The sequence below is a fragment of the Bos javanicus genome, chromosome X (genome assembly GCF_032452875.1).
Source record: "Bos javanicus breed banteng chromosome X, ARS-OSU_banteng_1.0, whole genome shotgun sequence".
In the NCBI taxonomy this organism is placed as follows: Eukaryota; Metazoa; Chordata; class Mammalia; order Artiodactyla; family Bovidae; genus Bos; species Bos javanicus.
The window spans coordinates 95,955,156-95,978,011 of NC_083897.1; the positions used below are offsets into that span (position 1 = coordinate 95,955,156).

The 22,856-nt window shown below is 36.0% G+C and overlaps 1 long non-coding RNA gene across 2 annotated transcripts in view; it reads left to right on the top strand.

Moving 5' to 3' along the window:
* The first annotated feature begins 1,855 nt into the window (after window positions 1-1,855).
* LOC133243402 (uncharacterized) overlaps window positions 1,856-22,856 on the top strand; it is a 40,885-nt gene continuing 19,884 nt past the window's right edge. The window contains exons 1-2 of one of the 2 annotated variants that reach the window (XR_009735073.1): window positions 1,856-15,546; window positions 21,110-21,248. This is a non-coding gene — a long non-coding RNA (uncharacterized LOC133243402). Of the gene's footprint in view, window positions 21,249-22,856 lie in introns of both variants that reach the window. The other variant, XR_009735072.1, reaches the window with a different exon arrangement.

Sequence of the window (22,856 nt, forward strand, 5' to 3'; positions counted from 1 at the left end):
AATACTCCTATGTGTCCACTTTGTATTGTCTGGTTTTTTTTAAATCACATTGCTTTTGTTGTTGCTTTAGTTGTAGATGTTCTTTATATAGTCTAGATATTAATCTTATCAGATATGATTTGAAGATATTTTCTCCCATTGTATAGGCTACCTTTTCACTCTGTTGATAGAGCCTGAAAGTTGTTGTTGTTGTTGTTTTTAATTTTAGTGAGCTCCAATTTATCTATATTTTTCTTCTCTTGTCTGTGTTTTTGTTGTTATGTACAAGAAATTATTGCCAAATCTATTGTCATGAAGTTTTCTCCTATGTTTTCCTCCAAGAGTTTTACTTTTAGCTCCTATGTTTAGGTCATTGACCTGATTTGAGGTCTTTTTTTTTTTTTTTTGAAATAAGTAAGCATTGATTTATTTTATTTTTTTAAATTTTATTTTATTTTTAAACTTTACAATATTGTATTAGTTTTGCCAAATATATATTAATATGATGTCAGGTGAAGTTCCAACTTCATTTTTCTTTATTTTTTCTTGAATTTGAGTATCTAGCTTTCCCTGGACAATTTGTTGAAAAGACTATTCTTGCTCTATTAAATGGTCTTGATACTTAGGTTGAAATTATTTGACTAGTGTGTGAGATTTAATTTTGGTCTCCTTTGTTAAATTAATGTATTTATTTTAATTGGAGGCTAATTACTTTACAGTATTGTAGTGGTTTTTGCCATACATTGACATGAATCAGCCATGGGTGTACGTGTGTTCCCAGTCCCATTCCTCAGGGTCATCCCAGTGCTCTGGCCCTGAGCACCCTGTCTCATGCATCAAACCTGAACTGGTGATCTGTTTCACATATGGTAATATACATGTTTCAATGCTAGTCTTTCAAATCATCCCACCCTCGCCTTCTCTCACAGAGTCCAAAAGTCTCTTCTTTACATCTGTGTCTCTTTTGCTGTCTCACATATAGGGTCATCATTACCATCTTTCTAAATTCCATATATATGCATTAATATACTATATTGGTGTTTTCTTTCTGACTTACTTCACTCTATATAATAGGCTCCAGTTTCATCCACCTCATTAGAACTGATTCAAATGCATTCGTTTTAATAGCTGAGTAATATTCCATTGTGTAGATGTACCACAGCTTTCTTATCCATTTTTCTTCAGATGGACATCTAGGTTGCTTCCATGTCCTAGCTATTGTAAACAGCACTGCAATGAACATTGGGGTACACGTGTCTCTTTCAATTCTGGTTTCCTTGGTGTTTATGCCCAGCAGTGGGATTGCTGGGTCATATGGCAATTCTATTTCCAGTTTTTTAAGGAATCTCCACACTGTTCTCCATAGTGGCTGTACTAGTTTGCATTCCCACCAACAGTGGTCACTTTACTGTAGTCTATTGGTCTATTTAGGAGTCTTTGGTGCCAGTTGTTGTTGTTGTTTCTGTTCAGTCTCTTAGTCGTGTCCAAATCTTTGCAACCCCATAAACTGCAGTACGCCAGGCTTACCTGTCTTTCACTTGTCATCTTTTTGCCTTTTCATTGTGCTCATGGGGTTCCCAAGGCAAGAATATTGAAGTGGTTCACCATTCTCTTCTCCAATGATTGGTGCCAGTACCACACTGTTTTGATTACTGTAGCTTTGTAGTAAATTTTAAAATTAAGAAGTGTTGACATCTCCAGCTTTTCTAAAAAATTGTTTTGACTATTTGGGATCCTTTGAGATTCCATATAAATTTTAGGATGTGTGTTTATATATATATATATATATATATATATATATATATATATATATATACACACACACACACACACACAAAGATGGCATCATTAGGAATTTTATAGGAATTACTTTTAATCTACAGATAGCTTGGGGTAGAATTGACATCTTAACAATATTAAACCTTCTAATCCATAAGAATGGAGTGTTTCCTATTTATATAGGTTTTCTTTAATTTCTTTCAGCAATGTTTCGTATGTTTTGGTGCACAAGTCTTTCACTTCCTTGGTTAAGTTTATTCCCAAGTATTTTATTATTTTCTCTGTGTTTCTAAAAGGACTTGTATCTTAATTTTATTTTTGGATTCTTCATTGTTACTGTATACATCCTGTGTCATTTTCTGAATTCACTTATTAGCACTACTAATCTTTTAATGAAATCTTTGTTATTTTCTCTTTGCAAGATCATTGTCTTAAGTGCATATAGTTTTACTTCTTCCTGTCCAATTTGGATATCTTTTATTTCTTTTATTGCCTAATTGATCGAGCTAGAACTTCAATACTGTGTTTAATGGAAGTGAAGAATTAGTAATTCTTATCTTGTTTTTGACTATGAGGTTACTTGCAGGTTTTTATATAATTTCTTTATCATGTTAAATAAGTTTCCTTCTATTCATCATTTGTCACATACTTTTATTATGATAGAGTGTTAAATTTTGTCAAATATTTTTTTCTGAAACAAGTGAGATGATTGTGTTTGTTTCACATAGACCTCCCCATTTTCTTAGCATATTACTGTCTAATTTTGTATTTTTAAAAATTAATTTATTTATTTTAATTGGAGGATCATTGTCATCTATTTACATTTAGCAGTATACAAGTTTCAATACTATTCTCTCAAATCATCCCACCCTCACCTTCTCCCACATAGTCCAAAAGTCTCTTCTTTACATCTGTGTCTCTTTTGCTGTCTTGCATATAAGATCATTTTTACTTGTTTTGTATTTGAATCAATATTGTGTTCTGAAGAGAAACTCCACTTGGTCTTCATCTGCAGTTTCTTTGATATGCTGTTAAATTTGCTTTGCAAGTATTTGGTTTAGGATTCTTCTATTAATATTCGTAAGGTATATTAGTTTATAGTTTTTATTTTCTTCTGATGTGTTTATCTGACTTTGTTATCAGAGGAATACTGGCTTCATAGAATGAGTTAGGAAGTGTTCCTTCCTATTCAATTTTTTTGAAAGAATTTGAGAAGAATTGATGTTAATTTTCTTTAAAATTTTGGTAGACTTCACATGTGAAGACCTGTGGTGCCCAGTTTTTTTTTTGTTGGTGGGTTTTTGACTAATGACTCAATTTCCTGTTATAGGCTTATTTACATTGACTATTTTTTCTTGAGTCAATTGTGGTAGTTTCTGTGTTTTAAGAAATTTATTCGATCATCTATGTTATTTAAAATATTTGTATACAATTTTTTCATTGTATTTTCATAAGCTTTTAAAAAATATATATATATAATATTTACAGTAATGCCCCCGTTATGTTCAGTTGCTCAGTTGTGTCTGACTCTTTATGACCCCATGGACTGTAGTATGCTTAGTATGCTAGGCTTCCCTGTCCATCACCAACTATTGGAACTTACTCAAACTCATGTCCATCGAGTCAGTGATGCTATCCAACCACCTCATCCTCTGTCGTCCCCTTCTCCTCCTACCTCAAATCCCTCCCAGCATCAGAGTTTTTTCCAATGAGTCAACTCTTCACATAAGGTGTCCAAAGTACTAGAGTTTCAGCTTCAGCATCATTCTTTCCAAGGAAATCCCAGGGCTGATCTCCTTCAGAATGGACTGGCTGGATCTCCTTGCAGTCCAAGGGACTCTCAAGAGTCTTCTCCAACACCACAGTTCAAAAGCATCAATTCTTCGGCACTCAGCTTTCTTCACAGTCCAACATGACCACTGGAAAAACCATAGTCTTGACTAGACGGACCTTTGTTGGCAAAGTAATGTCTCTGCTTTTCAATATGCTGTCTAGGTTGGTCATAACTTTCCTTCCAAGGAGTAAGCGTCTTTTAATTTCATGGCTGCAGTCACCATCTGCAGTGATTTTGGCGCCCAGAAAAATAAAGTCTGACACTGTTTCCCCATCTATTTCCCATGAAGTGATGGGACCGGATGCCATGATCTTTGTTTTCTGAATGTTGAGTTTTAAGCCAACTTTTTCACTCTCCTCTTTCACCTTCATCAAGAGGTTCTGTAGTTCTTCATTTTATGCCATAAGTGTGGCATCATCTGCATATCTGAGGTTATTGATATTTCTCTCGGCAATCTTGATTCCAACTTGTGCTTCATCCAGCCCAGCATTCCACATGAGGTACTCTGCATATAAGTTAAATAAGCACAGTGACAATATACAGCCTTGACGTACTCCTTTCCCTGCTTGGAGCTAGTCTTTTGTTCCATGTCCAGTTCTAACTGTTGCTTCTTGGACTGCATACAGATGTATCAAGAGGCAGGTCAGGTTGTTTGGTATTCCCATCTCTTTCAGAATTTTGCACAGTTTACTGTGATCCACACAGTCAAAGGCTTTGGCATAGTCAGTAAAGCAGAAACATATGTTTTTCTGGAACTCTCTTGCTTTTTTGATAATCCAGTAAATGTTGAAAGTTTGGTCTCTGGTTCCTCTGCATTTTTAAATCCAGCTTGAGCATCTGAAAGTTCACGGTTCACATACTGTTGAAGCCTAGCTTGGAGAAATTTGAGCATTACTTTGCTAGCGTGTGAGATGAGTGCAACTGTGTGGTAGTTTGAGCATTCTTTGGAATTGCCTTTCTTTGGGAATGGAATGAAAACTCACCTTTTCCAGTCCTGTGGCCACTGCTGAGTTTTCCAAATTTATTGGCATATTGAGTGTAGCATTTTCACAGCATCATGTTTTAGGATTTGAAATAGCTGACTGGCATTCCATCACCTCCGCTAGCTCTGTTCGTAGTGATGCTTTCTAAGGCCCACTTGACTTCACATTCCAGGATGTCTGGCTCTAGGTGAGTGATCACACCATCATGGTTATCTGGGTCATGAAGATCTCTCTTGCATAGTTCTTCTGTGTATTTTTGCCATTTCTTCTTAATATCTTCTTCTTCTGTTAAGTCCATACCATTTTTGTCCTTTCTTGAGCCCATCTTTGCATGAAATGTTCCCTTTGTATCTCTAATTTTCTTGAAGAGATCTCTGCTGCTGAGTCACTTCGTCGTGTCCGACTCTGTGTGACCCCATAGACGGCAGCCCACCAGGCTCCCCTGTCCCTGTGATTCTCCAGGCAAGAATACTGGAGTGGGTTGCCATTTCCTTCTCCAATGCATGAAAGTGAAAAGTGAAAGTGAAGTTGCTCAGTCGTGTCTGACCCTCAGTGACCCCATGGACTGCAGTTTTCCAGGCTCCTCCATCCATGGGATTTTTCAGGCAAGAGTACTGGAGTGGGGTGCCATTGCCTTTTCTGGAAGAGATCTCTAGTCTTTATCTAATGTTTAGTAATTTGAGTCTTCTCTCTTTTTGGTTTCTGGTGTTGTTCAAGTCCTTTATTTCCTTAAGAAATGTCTTCATAGTTGTCTTATCCATTATTATAAATGGAATATTGAAGTCTCCAACTATTATTTTATACCTCTCTATTTTTCTTTTCAGTTCAATTAGCGTTTGCCTCATGATTTGGATTTCTGATATTTAGTGCACATATAATTTTTTTTTTTATTTTCTGGTACATTGATCCAATTATCAATATATTATGTACTACTTAGACTTTTGAGACAGTTTTTGAGTTAATATTTTTGTCTAATATTAATATAGCCATCACAACTCCCCTGTGGTTACTATTTGCATGGACTATATTTTTCAATCTTTTCACTTTCAACTTATGTACCTTTTTATTCATTTACTTAATTTTATTTTTTACTTGGAGGATAATTGCTTTATAATGTTGGTTGTTTTTTGCCATACAACAATGTGAATTAGCCATAATTATATATTGTGTGTGTGTGTGTGTGTGTGTGTGTGTGTGTTTCCCCTCCCTCTTGAGCCTCCCTCCTCATTCCCTTCCTGAGGTAGGAAACAGTGGGCCTCTGAGCCAGATTCCTGTTGGTTGTCAAATGGAATAAAACTGAGCCATTTTTTTTTAAACTGAGGCTTTTTGTCACCCAGACACTCCAAGGACAAAACTAATGGTAAAAACTGAGCTCTGCTAAAGCAAGGAGATAAGGTGTCCACTCCTGAGATCAAGGAAACTTCCTTGTCTCCACATGCACAAGGTTTTTTGAGGATCGAAAAGGGAGGGGGCCCCACCCCATAATAAGCATGAACATGCACCCATAGACCTCTACACAGTGAGATCCATCGTAGCAAAATATTGCACATGCATCTTGGGGAGGATCCATGGACCAGTCAAGTGTGAAGAAAGAAACAAGGTAATTCACCAAAGGTAAACAAAGACCCAGGAGGACTGTCCTATATTAGTGATTTATGTCACCTCCATACCATGTTCCTCTTCACTCAGGACACCTACACTCCTCTCCGGGTGTGTGTCTCTGCCTGGTTTCTGATGTACTGTGCTCATCCTCTTCCACAACCCCTGCACTCCTCTCTGGGTGTATATTTCTGCCTAGTTTCTGACCTACTGCTCTCCTCCTCATTAGAGAGAATGCCTATACCCTTTCTTTCTGGGTGTGTATCTCTGCCCTGCTTCTGAGCTAAAAAAAACTTTTTTGTGTGCTCTCCCCAAAGCTGTGCTATGTCTCTAATAATAAACTTTGTACCTGCTTTTACAGTTTTTACCTCTTTGAAACATTCTTGCTTTCAAACAAGGGCAAGAGCCAAGATCACTTTGCTTCTAGCCTCTAGCTCCTGGTGAACCGGTGGCTAAGACTCTTGCTTTGCATCCAGGCTACCCAGGTTTAATTCCTGGACAGGAAACTAAAATTTCTCTTCAGGACTGCTCACTGTTCTCCCCTTGAGAGCAATCTCACCAATCTAGGTCATCACAGAGCACCAGGCTAGGCTCCCTGTATTATATAGCAGATTTCCACTAGCTGTTTTACATATGGTAGTGTATATATGACAATGCTACTTTCTCCATTCATCTTACCCTCTCCTTCCCCCACTGTGTCCACAAGTTCATTCTCTAGATCTATGTCTCCATTGTATCCCTGAAAATAGGTTCATCAGCACTATTTTTCTAGATTCCATATATATGCATTAATGTATGATATTTGTTTTGTTTTTCTTTCTGATTTACTTCAGTCTGTGTAACAGGCTGTGGGATCATCCACCTCACTATAAATGACTTAAATTCATTCTTCTTATGGCTGAATAATATTCCATTGTACATACATATGACATCTTCTTTATCCATTCATAAGTCAATAGACATCTAGGTTGCTTCCATGTCATGGCTATTGTAAATAGTGCTTCAGTGAACATTGGGGTACATATGTCTGTTTGAATTGTGGTTTTCTCAGGGTATATGCTCAGTATTGGGATTGTTGTGTCATATGGTAATTTTATTCCTACTTTTTCAAGGAAACTCCATATTGTTCTCCATAGTGGCTGTATCAATTTACATTTCCACCAGCAGTGCAGGAGGAACACTTGTATATGACATTTGCTTTTTTTCTTCCTGCTTTCCAAATTGTCTCTTTGTCTTTCAGTAATTAGATTTTAATGGTTCAATGTTTGTCTCTTTGGTTTTATCTTATTTGGAGTTATTAGGTTGGTGCAAAAGTAATAGAAGTATTGGACCCTGAATTTTAAATCATTATAACTAGACTCAAGCACATTTTTATTAATAAAAATAAGAACCATTACAATCAACCCATTTTTGCCAATGAGAAATAAGTTTGTTCCTGTAGCAAAAAAAAATCCATGCTTTGGGATTTGATGAACTCTTGGAAAACATTTTCTGTGTCTTGCTGGTTGTGAAAGCATTTTCCCTGCAAAAAGTTTTTGAGATGATTGAAGAAGTGGTAGTTGGTTGGGGAGAGGTCAGGTGAATGTGGAATATGAGGCAACATTTCATAGCCCAAATCACTCAACTTTTGAAATATTATTTGTGTAACATGCAGTCAGGCATCGTTGTGGAGAATTTGACCCTTTCTGTTGACCAATGCTGGATGAAGACATTGTAGTTTTCAGTGCATTTTATTGATTTTCTGAGCATACTTCACAGGTTTAATGGATTACCAGGATTCAGAGAGCTGTAGTGGATCATACTGTCAACAGACCACCAAACAGTGACCATGGCCCTTTTTTTTTGGTGCAAGTTTGGCTTTGGGAAGTGCTTTGGAGCTTCTTCTCCATCCAACCACTGAGCTGGTTGTTGTATAAAATCCAGTTTTTGTCACAATCCAATTGAGAAATGTTTCATTATTATTACATAGAATAAGAGAAGACAACACTTCAAAATGATGATTTCTTTTGATTTTTGGTTAGTTCGTGAGACATCCATGTATCCAGCTTTTTCACCTTTCCAATTTGCTTCAAATGCCAAACAACCATAAAATGGTTGACATTGAGTTCTTCAGAAACTTCTCATGTAGTTTTAAGAGGATTAGCTTCAATGATACTCCCGGTTCGTCATTGTCAACGTCCAATGGCCAGCCACTACACCATTCATCTTCAAGGCTCTCATCTCCTTTGCAAAACTTCTTGAACCACCACTGTACTGTATGTCTGTTAACAGTTTCTGGGCCAAATATTTTGTTGATGTTTGTGAATTTTCTCTGGTGATTTATGACCCATTTGAATTCTAGTAAGAAAATTGCTTGAATTTGTTTTTGTCTAACATCATTTCCATAGTCTAAAATACATAGGGGTACTCTTTCTACCCCCTTCTGATGCCTATGTCAGAAGCTTTCTCTATCTCCTTTATACTTTAATAAAACTTTATTACACAAAAGCTCCAAGCGATCAAGCCTTGTCTCTGGCCCCGGATTGAATTCTTCTCCTCCGGGGGCCAAGAATCCCGGTGTATTCGTGTGATTCAACAACAACCTTTCAGAACTAATGTAATGTTAAACATGTGTCAACTATTTTTGACCTACTGAAGCACATAAAACTTTCCCTAACCCCACTCCAGTACTCTTGCCTGGAAAATCCCATGGATGGAGGAGCCTGGAAGGCTGCAGTCCATGGGATCGCTGAGGGTCAGACACGACTGAGCGACTTCACTTTCACTTTTCACTTTCATGCGTTGGAGAAGGAAATGGCAACCTACTCCAGTGTTCTTGCCTAGAGAATCCCAGGGATGGGGAAGCCTGGTGGGCCGCCGTCTATGGGGTCGCACAAAGTCGGACATGACTGAAGCGACTTACTTAGCAGCAGCAGCAGCAAGAGTCATAGAGATTGTTTGTTTCTGAGTCTATCATCTAACAGGCTTTACTAAAGCCTGTTAGGCTTTAGTACTAATGGAACTCATGGAACTATAGCTTGGTCTTTGAAGAATTTGATCTTTGAAAGTAGCAATGTAATGAGAAGAACCAGATTGTTAATTGCACTTACTCTGAAATAAGCAAATAAGAATGTCCTCATACTTTGTAACTATTACATCTGCTAGAATTGAGAAAGTGAAAGTGTTTGTTAGTATCTCAGTCATGTTCGGCTCTTTGTAGTCCACCAGGCTCCTCTGTTCATGGAACTTTCCAAGCAAGAATACTGGAGTGGGTTGCCATTCCCTTCTCCAGGGGATCTTCCCAGCCCAGGGATTGAACCTGGGTATCCTGCATTGCAGGCAGATTCTTACCATTTAGCCATCCAAGGACTCTAGAATTGTGAATGTTATGTCAAATGTTTTATTATTTAGATCTTACTCTGAACTCTCTTACCTGTATCATTTGAATTTGGTCTCAAAAAAAAAAAAAATAAAATAAAATACATATAAAATAAACAGCAAGTAACAATTCATTAGGAAAAAAATTAAGCAGTAAATGGACATTAAAATGATGTATAACATAACCACATGTATTTAAAATGTATTCCAATATCAAATGGTAAATTTCAACAATGCGGAACTGAAATTACTTTGGCACCAACCTAATAATTTAGCTCCTTGGATTTATATAGTCATATATTTCATGAAATTTGGGGTATTTTCAGCCAACATTTCTTGAAATAATTTTTCTACTCTTTTCTCTTTCTCTTCTCCTTTTTGAGATTCCCATACTGAATGTTATATTTCCATTTTTCTTGTTGTCCCACATAGTCCACTGGCTGTGTTCACTTTTCTTCATCCTTTTTTTCTTTCTCCTCCTCAGACTTGATAAATTTAATTGACTTGTCTACTGATTCATTGATTCTTTATTCTGCCTGCTCAAATCTGCTCTTGAACCTCTCTAGTAAAATTTTTATTTCAGTTATTGTACTTTTCAACTTGACAACTGCTGGTTTTTTTTTTTTTTATCATTTGCGTCACTTTGTTGCTAGTTCTACTTTTTCTATATGTCAATTTTCTGATCTGTTTAGTTCTTTCTCATGGCTCTTTGAGCTCTTTAAGAAATATATTTTAAAGTTTTTATCTAGTAAGTCTGATAGCTAGCCTTCCTTAGGGATGTTTCCTGTTCTTTTCCTTTGAATGAGCCATCTTCTCCTGTTTTTTTTTTTTTTTTTTTGTACCCTTGTTATTTTGTGGAAGTTGGATATTTAATACTCATAATGTGGTAACTTTAGAAATCATATTCTCCTCCTTTCCATGATTTTCTATTTATTGTTTGATTGTTGAAGGCTACAATAGTTTGTTTTGAGACTTTTTCAAACACTCTTATAAGATTATTCCTTTTACTGTGTGCTCAATGAAGTAGCACTTCCTTTAAGACAGTTAATCTTTTGAGAGATTTTCAGATTTCCCAGGAGCTGGAACACATAACCAAGTTTTAAAAAATACCAAAAATGTAAAAGATAAAACAATCTTTTTTTTTTTTTTTCAAATTTTTGCAGACTGACTCTGCTTGGATGGTCCTTCACTGTCTAGCTAAGCTTGCCCTGAGCCCAAGAATCTGCATGGGGTGAAAGATTAAGTCATTCTCAGTACTTTTCTCAGTGTTCCTCTTGCCTAGACATGTCCTTAGCTTTCTTAATTTTTTCTGAATTCTCCTATATAGGTTATATTCTCAGTCATATGTGATCACTGAAGTCTATATTTTATTGCCTTAGTTGTCAGTTAGTATTTTGACAGAATTTCCTTAAATAGCTGAAGCCAAAACAAGAAAAGAAAAAAAGATAAAGAAAAAGGGGGGAATACTCTCTCAGTCTTTGTAGATTGGATATTTGTTTTGGGGATACTCCTTCAACATTTACCCTGTCCATTTACAACTCTGCCTTAGGCTTTACTTCCTGCATGCCTAGAGCATTAAGGTTAACCAGAGATGAAAAATGGGGATTTCTCAGGCCTTTTCTGAACATGCATCCAGCTGTGGTCATGTGCATGGCTTCATGATTCCTCAGTATAACAGAGGAGCTTTTCAAAACTTTTATTTCACCGTATATTTCCTTCCCAAACCTCTTCCCTTCTAGATCCTTCGTAGTTTCATTGCTTCTTCTGACTGTTAGCCGTAGTCTCAGTTTGCTTGGCCAATGGTTTTCCCTTTAAATGTTTTGAACACATGCTGCTAGGGAAGGTGCTTCAGTCTTGGGAATGCTCAGAGTGAGATGAAACAAGGCAAACCCTTTTACTGTTTTTTTCAGGTTTCCACCAGACAGGCCAAAACAAACACAATTCTTTGAGAAAATGTCTTTATTACTTCCTTTGGCACTAGCAACTTGCACCATGAGTGCAGTCTACTAACTCCATAGACACCACAAATCTGAAGTTGTAGGACTTTGTTACCACAATGCAAACACTTTTATCTTCATTAAGCTTTTGAAAACTTAAGGTCGTAAGTTTTTGGCTAGATCCCAGAGTCCTGGAAAAGTTGATTCTAACAGTTTTTTTTTTTTTTTCCCCCACTTTATTAATTGGTGTTGTATTGCTCTGGCATTTTTGGTAATATAACCTCCTGGAATTTGTTATGTTTTAAAACAGCTTTAATTATTGGGAAAATCTTCCTTGGGTCAAACTTAGGTAGGTTTTGTAGTTTTCTACTGTATATTCAAGTTATGCTATTTAGGTAGTATAAAGTACATCTCATTTCTTTCCCTTTGTCTGGCAGACTTCCTAATTTTTGAAGTCAGTAATTATGTACATACTAAAATTTCTGCTTTGCAGTCTTGGCAGAATACAGTTCCTTTCACTGTTGCTCCTAATGCTGTGGTTTCAAATGTATTTCTATCCTATTTCTGCTACTCTGTTTTTCCTTAGTGTGACATCTTAAAGAACAGAACACAATATTCTAGGTGTGGTTGACAAGCAGGGTGAAACTTCCACTAGTTTTATTGAAGTTACTCAAGATCACATTAACTTTTTGGTAGCAAAATTACACTATTGATTTATATTAAATTTAATCAAGTAAACCCCTAAGTATAATTCATACATGTTACTGTTAAATTCAGCCCCACTTCCATTGACTATGTGTCTATATGTCAAGTTGATTGGTCTAGTCTGAATTTCCTTGCAGGAAACATAGGGATAGTCATATTCATTGTTTCATTGCTTGCCATATGAAATACTTGGAACACATATAAAGTATTTTTTTTCTGTCTTTCCTTTACCCTCACCTAATTTCTTTACTTTCTTAATCCCTACCTAATCTCTTAATTTAAAAATTTTGATGACTAGGTACAACCCCAAGATTCAGATTTTTTTTTTGTCTGAGGTGTGTCATGATTTTTTTAATTACTTCATATTATTCTAATGTACAACCAAAGTTGAGACTCACTTGCCTTGCTGTGCTGTGCTCAGTCACTTCAGTCATGTCTGACTCTTTGTGACACTATACACCATAGCCTGCCAGCCTCCTCTGTCCATGAGATTCTCCAGGCAAGAATCCTGGAGTGGGTTGCCATGCCTTCCTCCAGGGGAATCTTCTTGACCCAGGGATCCAACCCACATCTCCCGTGTCTCTTGTGTTACAACAGATTCTTTACAGCTGAGTCACTGGGGAAGCCCCAGTTGCCTTGAGGAAGAGAGAAACAGAAAATCAAACAAAAGAAATAGCTAACATTTACCATGTACTCCAATGTATTAATCTTCCAACTGTTTTTGAAAGTGGATACTACTTGTTGTTCTCATCCACATTTTATACTCAAGAAAGCCACAGCACAGAAAGGTTAAGAAATTTGCCTGTGTATGTCATACAGCAGGTAAGTCCAGAATCCAGATTCAAATTTAGGGAGTCTGATTCTGGAGCCCAAGAGCTTAATCACTCCTCTAGGGTATCTCCTTCTGGTCTCCAGTGTTGATTTCTGTCACTGCTTCTCTGGTGTGTGTGATTCTCAGTTAGCTTTGGGGCCTATTATTTATTGGACATTCATCAGATAGGGCTTGTATGCATGCATCTCAGTCATGTCTGACTATTTGCAACCCCATGTACTGTAGCCCACAAGGCTCCTCTGTCCATGGGATTTTTCAGGCAAGAATACTAGAGTGGATTGCCATTTCCTTCTGTAGGGGATCTTCTCATTCCAGGAATTGAACCCACATCTCCTGTGTTTCCTGCATTGGCAGGTGGATTATTTACCACTGAGCCACCTGGGGAGCCCCCATATAAGGTTTAATATAGTCTAAAATGCCTGTCATAAGTGGGTAAACAGCCAGACAGTTAAACTGGGAGAACAGTCTCACAAGCTCAATGAACAGCAGTAAAAGGGACTAGCAGGGGATTGGATAACAGAAAAACCATGCAAATACTATGATGTCCAAAAAAATGATGATAGGAAAAAAAGGTATAGTAAGATCTAGGAAAAGCAATCAGGATTCCTGAAATTGTAGGAAGCAAAGAGTCGCTGTACCAGAAAAAAATTATATACCTTTGTTCAGGATTTACACAGGAGATTAAAAGCAGATTAATTTCTGTGAGTTGGGCAAACTATGCAAGTACAGACTAGAGGCTAGAAACTTAGAAAGTTTGAGTGAGCCCTAGCATTCTGACTCCTAAGAAGAAAAGAGTAAGGGAGATATGACTATGAATTGCAGAAAAAGGAAGTGTTCTATTGTACTTAATTTTTTATAGTAAAATACATATGACATAAAATTTCCCATTCTAACCATCTTAATCAGTAACATTAAGTACAATCACAATGTTGTGCAACTAGCACCACTATCTAGTTCCAGACATTTTTCATAACCCCAAAGAGAAACACCATAATCATTAAGCAGTCACTCTCCCTTCCTCTGTGTCCCCAGCCACTGGAAACCATAAATCTACTTTCTGTCTCTGAAGAATTGCTTACTTTGGATATTTCACATAAATGGAATCATTTATAATGTGGCCTTTTGTGTCTGGATTCTTTCGGCATAATGTTTTCAACATTTATCCATGTTGTAGCATGTATCAGTATTTCATTTTATAGCTGAATAACTTTCCATTCTATAGATACATCAGTATAACCCTTTGTTTTTTCACTCATCCATTGGTGGAAAATTTGATTGTTTTAACTTTTGGGCCATTGTGAATAATACTGCTATGAATATTCATGTAAAATATTTGAATACTTGTTTTCAGTTATTTTGTGTGTATACCTAGAAGTGAAATTGCTGGATTATACAATTCTATTTTTAACTTTAAGAACCACCAAAATTTCCCCCCTTTTACATTTTCACCAGCAATGTAAGAGTGTGTCATTTTCTCTGCATCTTGCCAACATTTTTCAATTTTTAAAATGATAGCTATCCAACTGTGTATAAAATGTTATCTCACTGTGACTTAGATTTATATTTCTTGAATGATAAATGGCATTTATCATTTTTTGTGTGATTACTGGCCATTTGTATAACCTCTTTGGACAAGTATCTATTCAAGTCCTGTGTCCATTTTTTTGTTGGACTTTTTCTGGTTTAATTGTTGAGTTTCAAGTAATTTTAAATATATATTTTGGATAGTAGACCTATATATATATATAGTAGACCATATATATATATATGGTTTGAAACTGCTTACTGCCATTCTGTTGTCTTTTCATTCTCTTGAAATATCCTTTGATGTACAAAAGCTTTTAAGTTTTATGAAATCCAATTTATCAATTTTTTCTTGTTACTTTTGATTTTTAGCCCCTTACAAAGCCAAGATCATAAAAGTTTACTCCTGTGTAAAGTTCTTAGAAGAAAACATAGACAGTACACTCTCTGACATAAATCACAGTAAGATTCTGCCATTTACTTTATTGTTTGGGGCTTGTTTTTGTTGGTCTTTTCTTTTTTTGTGTTTCCTGTAGAGAGAAGTTCCTTCAGCACTTGTTGTAAAGCTGGCTTGATGGTGAATTTTCTTTTGCTTATCTGTAAAGCTTTTGATTTCTTGGATGGATATGAATGAGACTGTTGCTGAGTAGACTAATCTTGGCTGTAAGTTTCTTTTCCTTTCATCACTTTAAATATATCCTACCACTCCCTTCTGGGCTGCCATGTTTCTGTTGAAACATCAGCTGTTACTCTTATGGGAATCCCCATATTTGTTACTTATTGCTTTTCTCTTGATGTTTTTAATATTTGTTCTTTGTGTTTAATTTTTGTTAATTTGATTAATATGTGTCTTGGTATGTTTCTCTTTGTGTTTTTCCAGTATGCAATTATCTGAGCTTCCTGGACTTGGGTTGCTGTTTCCTTTAACATATTATGGAAGTTTTCAACTGTAATCACCTCAGATATTTTCTCATGTCCTTTCTTTTTCTCTTCTTCTGGGACCCTTATAATTCTAAGGTTGGTGCATAAATTTTATTCCAGAGAATCTCTAAGACTGTCCTCATTTTGTTTCATTCTTTATTTTACTCTACTTGGTTTCGTGCAAAAATAATTTCAGTTTTTCATTGTTGAAGTTTGCCATTTGATATTGGAATACATTTTTAAATAAATGTGGTTATGTGATACATCATTTTAATGAACATTTCTTGCTTTATGGGTTTTTTTGTTGTTAATATTGCTGTTTATTTTATATGGATTTTAGACTACTGAAATGATGTTAGACAAAAAATATATTCAAGCAATTTTCTTACTAGAGTTCAAAATGGGTTGTAAAGCAAGTGAGACAATTCACAATATCAAAACGCATTTGCCCCAGAAACTGCTAATGAACATACAGTGCAGTGGTGGTTCAAGAAGTTTTACAAAGGAGGTAGTGTCCAGTCATTGGTAGTTGACAACGACCAGCTGAGAGCATCATCAAAGCTGATCCTCTTACAACTACACGAGAAGTTGCCAAAGATCTCAACACCAACCATTCTGTGGTCATTTGGCATTTGAAGCAAATTGGAAAGGTGAAAAAGCTCGATAAGTGAGTACCTCATGAACTGACTAAAAATTAAAAAAAAAAATCATTTTGAAGTGTCATATTCTGTTATTCTATGCAACAACAATGAACTCTTTCCCAATCAGATTGTGACATGTGATGAAATGTTGATTTTATGCAATAACCAGCAATTACCAGCTCAGTAGTTGGACAGAGAATAAGCTCAAAATAATTTCCCAAAGCCAGATTTGCACCAAAATAAAGGGTCATGGTCACTGTTTGGTTGTCTGCTACTGGTCTGATCCACTATAGCTTTCCAAATCCCAGTGAAACTATTCCATCTGAGAAGTATGCTGAGAAAAATCAATGAGATGTACTGAAAATGCAACACTTGCAGTGAGCACTGGTCAACAGAATGGGCCCAAGTTTTCTCCACAACAATGCCTGACCACACGTCACACAACCAGTGGCCATGGAGCCAAATTATCTGGAGTGGAGTCTTAGCTGGACCATTTACCATCTATGTGACCTTGGGCTAATTATAACTTCTTTGTATCTCAATGTATTTCATGTAAATTAGGATAATAATATTACTGTCTACAAAGGATTGCTTTTTTTCATTTTTGCTTTCATCTTGTTCTTTTTATGTTGAGGTATAGTTGATTTACAATATTATATGAGTTTCAGGTGTGCAACATACTGATTCACAATTTTAAAAGATTATATTCCATTATGGTTATTGTAAAATATTGGCTATATTCCCTGTTTTGCACAATTGATCCTTGTAACTTATTTATTTCATACATAGTAGTTTGAACCCCTGAACTCCCTACCTCTATCTTGCCGCTCCTCCATTCTTTGTTCTCCATATCTGTGAGTCTGTTTCTTTTTTTTTTTTTTAATTTCTTTTTTTTTTTTTAATCTTGGCTGCACTCAATCTTTGTTGCAGAATGGGGGCTTCTCTTATTGCGATGCTTGGGCTTAATTGCCCCATGGCATGTGCGGTCAGAGTTCCCTGACCCAGAGATCAAATCCATGTCCCCTGCATTGGAAGGCAGATTCTTAACCACTGGATAAGCAAAAAATCCCCCTATTTTTGTTGTTGTTATACTCACAAGTTTATTTTTTATATTCCACACATAAGTGATATCATACTGTAATTGTCTCTCACTGTCTGACTTATTTAACATTATACCCTCAATGTTAATCCATGTTGTACAAATAGTAAAATTTCATTCTTTCAGAATTGCATTGCATTGTGTGTATATATATATATAATATATATATCAGATCAGTCGCTCAGTCATGTCCGACTCTTTGTGACCCCATGAATCACAGCACGCCAGGCCTCCCTGTCCATCACCAACTCCCGGAGTTCACTCAGACTCATGTCCATCAAGTCAGTGATGCCATCCAGCCATCTCATCCTCTGTCGTCCCCTTCTCCTCTTGCCCCCAATCTCTCCCAGCATCAGAGTCTTTTCCAATGAGTCAACTCTTCGCATGAGGTGGCCAAAGTACTGGAGTTTCAGCTTTAGCATCATTCCTTCCAAAGAAATCCCAGGGCTGATCTCCTTTAGAATGGACTGGTTGGATCTCCTTGCAGTCCAAGGGACTCTCAAGAGTCTTCTCCAACACCATAGTTCAAAAGCATCAATTCTTCAGCACTCAGCTTTCTTCACAGTCCAACTCTCACATCCTATATATATATACCAAATCTCCTTTTCCATTCATCTGTTGATGGACTCTTAGGTTGCTTCCATATCTTGGCAATTGTAAATAAGGCTGCTGTGAACATTGGAATGCATGTATCTTTTTGAATTAGTGTTTTTTTTTTTTTCAGATATATTCCCAGAAGTCCAATTGCTGAGTCATACAGTAGCACTAATTTGAGTTTTATTAGGAACTTCCATTTTGTTTTCTGTAGTGGCTGCACCGATTCACATTCCTACCAACAGCTCCCTTTTCTCCACATCCTCACCAACATTTCTCATTTGTATTTTGTTATTGTTGTTGATAACCATTCTGACAGTTTTGAGGTGATATCCCATTGTGGTTTTAATTTTCATTTCTCTTATAATTAATAATATTCAGCATCTTTTCATGTGCCTGTTGGTCATCTTTGACATCTTCTTTAGAAAGGACTTCTGCTCATTGTTTATTCAGCACTTTTTTTTTTTTTGGAAGTTGAATTGTATGAACCACTTATATATTTTGGGTATTAACTTCTTATTGGACATGTCATTTGCAAAATTTTCTTCCATTCAGTAGGTTGTTTTTTTGTATTGTTTTGTTTTGTCAATGTTTTTCTTTGCTGTGCAAAAGTTTTTATGTTAATTATGTCCCATTTATTTTTGCTTTTTATTTACTATTTATTTATAGTTGATTTGCAATATTGTGTTAGGTACACATCAGAATGATTCAGTAACTTTTTCCCAATTATATACCACTATATGTTATCATAAACTATTCAGTAAATTCTTATTGCTTATATATTGAATATATAGTAATTTGTGTTAATCTCTTACTCCTAATTTATTCCTCTCCCTCCTTCACCTCTTTGGTAACCAAAGTATTTTTTCTATCTAAGACCTTCTTGCTCTTTTGTATATAGATTCATTTATATTGTTTTTAGATTCCACATGTAAGTGAAATAGTATTTGTCTTTCTGTATGACATACTTTACTAAGTGTAATATTCTCTAGCTTCATTTATGTTTCTGCAAATGGCACTATTATATTATTTTATAATATTCCATTATATATATTCCACATCTTAAGCAATCATCTTTTGATGAGCACCTGAGTTGTTTACATTTCCTGGCTCCTGTAAGTAGTGATGCTAGGAACATTAGGGTGCATATATCTTTTTGAATTAAGGCTTTGTCTTTTCCAGGTATATGCCCAGTGGTTGGATTGCTGGATGATATGGTAGCTCTATTTTTAATTTTATGAGGAACTTCAGTAGTTCCTTCCACAGTGGCTGCATCAATTTATATTGCATTCCCACCAGTAGTTGGGAGGTTTCCATCCATTTTCTCCACACCCTTTCCAACATTTATCTGTAGATATTTTGATCATAGCCATTCTGACTGTTTTGAGCTGATATTATGGTTTTTGATTTGCATTTCTCTAAGAGGTAGTGAAATTGAACATCTTTCCATGGGCTTATAGCACATCTGTACATATTCTTTGGAAAAATGTCTATTTAGGTTCTATTCATTTTTTTTTAAATTGGGATGTATGTTATTTTGGTATTGAGTGATAAAAAGAGTTCTCTGTATATTTTGCATATTAACCACTTGTGTATTGCATCATTTGCAAATGCTTCTCATTTTCTCTGTTATCTTTTTATTTTGTTCATGGTTTCCTTAGCTGTACAAAAGTTTTTAAGTTTGATTATGCCCCATTTGTTATTTTTTGCTTTAATTCCTTTTGCCTTTGGAGACTGATCTAAGAGTAAAGTTAAAAAATAAAATAAAATAAAAAATAAAAAAAAGAAATTATTGCTATGAAGAATGTCAGAGAATGTTTTGTCTATATTCCCTTTTAGGAATTTTATGATGTCATGTCCTACATTTTTTTTTTCTTTTAAATTTTATTTTTAAACTTTACATAATTTTATTAGTTTTGCCAAATATCAAAATGAATCCGCCACAGGCATACATGTGTTCCCCATCCTGAACCCTCCTCCCTCCTCCCTCCCCACACCATCCCTCTGGGTCGTCCCAGTGCACCAGCCCCAAGCATCCAGTATCGCGCATCGAACCTGGACTGGCAACTCGTTTCTTACATGATATTCTACATGTTTCAATGTCACTCTCCCAAATCTTCCCACCCTCTCCCTCTCCCACAGAGTCCATAAGACTGTTCTATACATCAGTGTCTCTTTTGCTATCTTGTACACCAGGTTATTGTTACCATCTTTCTAAATTCCATATATATGCGTTAGTATACTGTATTTATGTTTTTCCTTCTGGCTTACTTCACTCTGTATAATAGGCTCCAGTTTCATCCACCTCATTAGAACTGATTCAAATGTATTCTTTTTAATGGCTGAGTAATACTCCATTGTGTATATGTACCACAGCTTTCTTATCCATTCATCTGCTGATGGACATCTAGGTTGCTTCCATGTCCTGGCTATTATAAACAGTGCTGCGATGACCATTGGGGTACACGTGTCTCTTTCCCTTCTGGTTTCATGTTTTTAAACCATTTTGATTTTATTTTGTATAATGGCATGAGAAAGTGTTACCTTTTTGTTGATGTATAAGTACAGTTTTCACATACCACTTTTTGAACAGACTGGCTTTTCTCTATGTATATTATAGCCTCTTTTATTATAGATTAATTGATCATCTGTGAGTGAATTTATTACTGGTCTCTCTGTTCTGTTCCAATTATCTACATGAATGTTTTTGTGCCAGTTTCACGTTACTTTTACTGTAGCTTTCTGTTATAGTCTGAAGTCTGGAAAGATTATGCCCCCAGCTTTGGCCCTTTTCCTCAGGATTGCTTTAGCAATTCTGCGTCTTTGTAGTTCCATATAAATTTTAGAACTATTCATTTTAGCTCTGTGAAAAAGGTCATTGGAATTCTGATAGAGGATAGCATTAAAACTGTAGATTTATTTGAGTAGTTTGTCCATTTTAACAATATTAATTTTTCAGATCCAGGAACAATGCATACCTTTTTATTTCATTGAATCATCTTCAGTTTCCTTTATCAGTGTTTTATAGTTTTCAGCAGATGGGTCTTTCATCTCTTTGATTAAGTTTATTTCTAGATATTTTATTATTTTTGATGCCATTTTAAATGGAAATTTTTTCTTCATTTTCTCTTTCTGATGAAATCCAAGAGACTTCTGTATATTAACCTTGTATCCTGTTACCCTGCTGAATTCACATATTAGATCTCACAGTTTTTGTGTGACAGCTTTAGGGGTATTTATATAGAGTATTATGTCACCTGCAAATAGTGGCAATTTTGCTTCTTCTTTTCCAGTTTATATAACTTTTGTTTCCTTTTCTCATCAGGTTCCAATACTATGTTGAATATAAGTGGCAAGAATAGGCATCCCTGTTATGTTCCTGAATTTAATGGGAAGGCTGATTGTTTAATACTGAGTATGATATTAGCTGCAGCATTGTCGTATATGGCCATTACTGCATTCAGGTATGTTCTATCTATGTTCACTTTCTGGAATTTTTAATGTAAGTGGAAGGGTGTTAAATTTTGTCAGAAGAACCTTTCTGCCAATGCAGGTGATGAAGAAGACTGGGTTCAATCCCTGGGTCAGAAAGATCCCCTGCAGTAGGAAATGGCAACCTACTCCAGTATTCTTGCCTGGAAAGCTCCATGGACAGAGGACCCTAGTGGACTACAGTCCATGGGGTCACACAAAGTCAAACACGACAGAGTGACTAAACACATACTGAAACAATCACAAGGTTTTTATTATTCAGTGTGTTAATATGGTATATCCCATTGATTTGTCAATATTGAAAAAGGTATACATCCCTGGAATAAACACCAGTTGATCTGGGTAAACAATTGATTTGATATATTGTTGGATTTGGATTACTAATATTTCTTGAGGACTGTTGCATATATGTTAATAAGTGATATTTGCCTGTGATTTTCTTTCTGCTTTTGTTATGTCTTTGGTTTTGATATTGAAAGAGTTAAAAATTAAGGCCCTTTAAGGAGTAGGTGAATATTCTCACTCATGCTTTCCTTAAATCTTGTGCAACAATGTATCTTGCTTGAGAACTGACTTTTCTTTAGGAGCTAATGATCACCCAGCACAAGGTCTTACTCATGAAAATGCTTTTCTTAGATTCATGTTAATAATTTTAATTGTAACAAATCTTGCCTTGAAACCTGTTTCTCAAGACTTGTACCCCTGATTACATAGCAACAGTATATCTTGCCCAGAGACATTGCCTAGAACACATTCTCCCAGGCTAATCTTGTGTCAAAGTTATCTCAGGATGTATGCCTTGGGAAAGGGTCTAGTGTAACTCTTACAACCTTGATATATTCTTTTTATCTGTTTTCAGCAGCTAGCAGAAGAGTATATACTGCCCTACCCAAATTAGCAATGTGGATACTCTCTTGCTCCTTTCTGATGTCTGTATCAGAAGCTTTTTCTGTCACTTTCACTTTAAATAAAAATCTACACAAATCTCTGACTGAGACTGTCTTTGGTTCTGGAGTTAAATCTTCTCATTCAGAGACCACTAATCTGGCAGCACTATTCACCATACACATAAGCTATCAATATCAGGGTAATGCTGGCCTCATAGAAAGACTTTGGAGGCATTGTTTCCTCTGTATTTTTTTTAATCATTTGAGAAAAATACGTTTTATCTCTTCTCTAAATGTTGTACTCACAGATAAGTACAGTCTCTAAAGAATGGGCCAGTGAGCAATAGAAAATATGAACATAACAATGGCTAGTAATGAAATCAAATCAGCAATTATAAAAATGCCCCCAAAACAGAAGTACAGGAGGAGATGGCTTCACAGGTGAATTCTGCCAGCATTTAGAGTTGTTCAGCTTCTTTTCATTTGTTTATTAGCCATCTATATGCCTTCTTGGGAGAAATGTCTATTTAGGGCTTTTGCCCACTTTTTGATTGAGTTGTTTGTATTTCTGGTATTGAGTTATATGGGCTATTTGTGTATTTTGGAAATAAATCTTTTGTCAGTTGTTTCAATTGCCATTATTTTCTCCCATTCAGAGGGCTGTCCTTTCACCTTGTTTATAGTTTCCTTTGC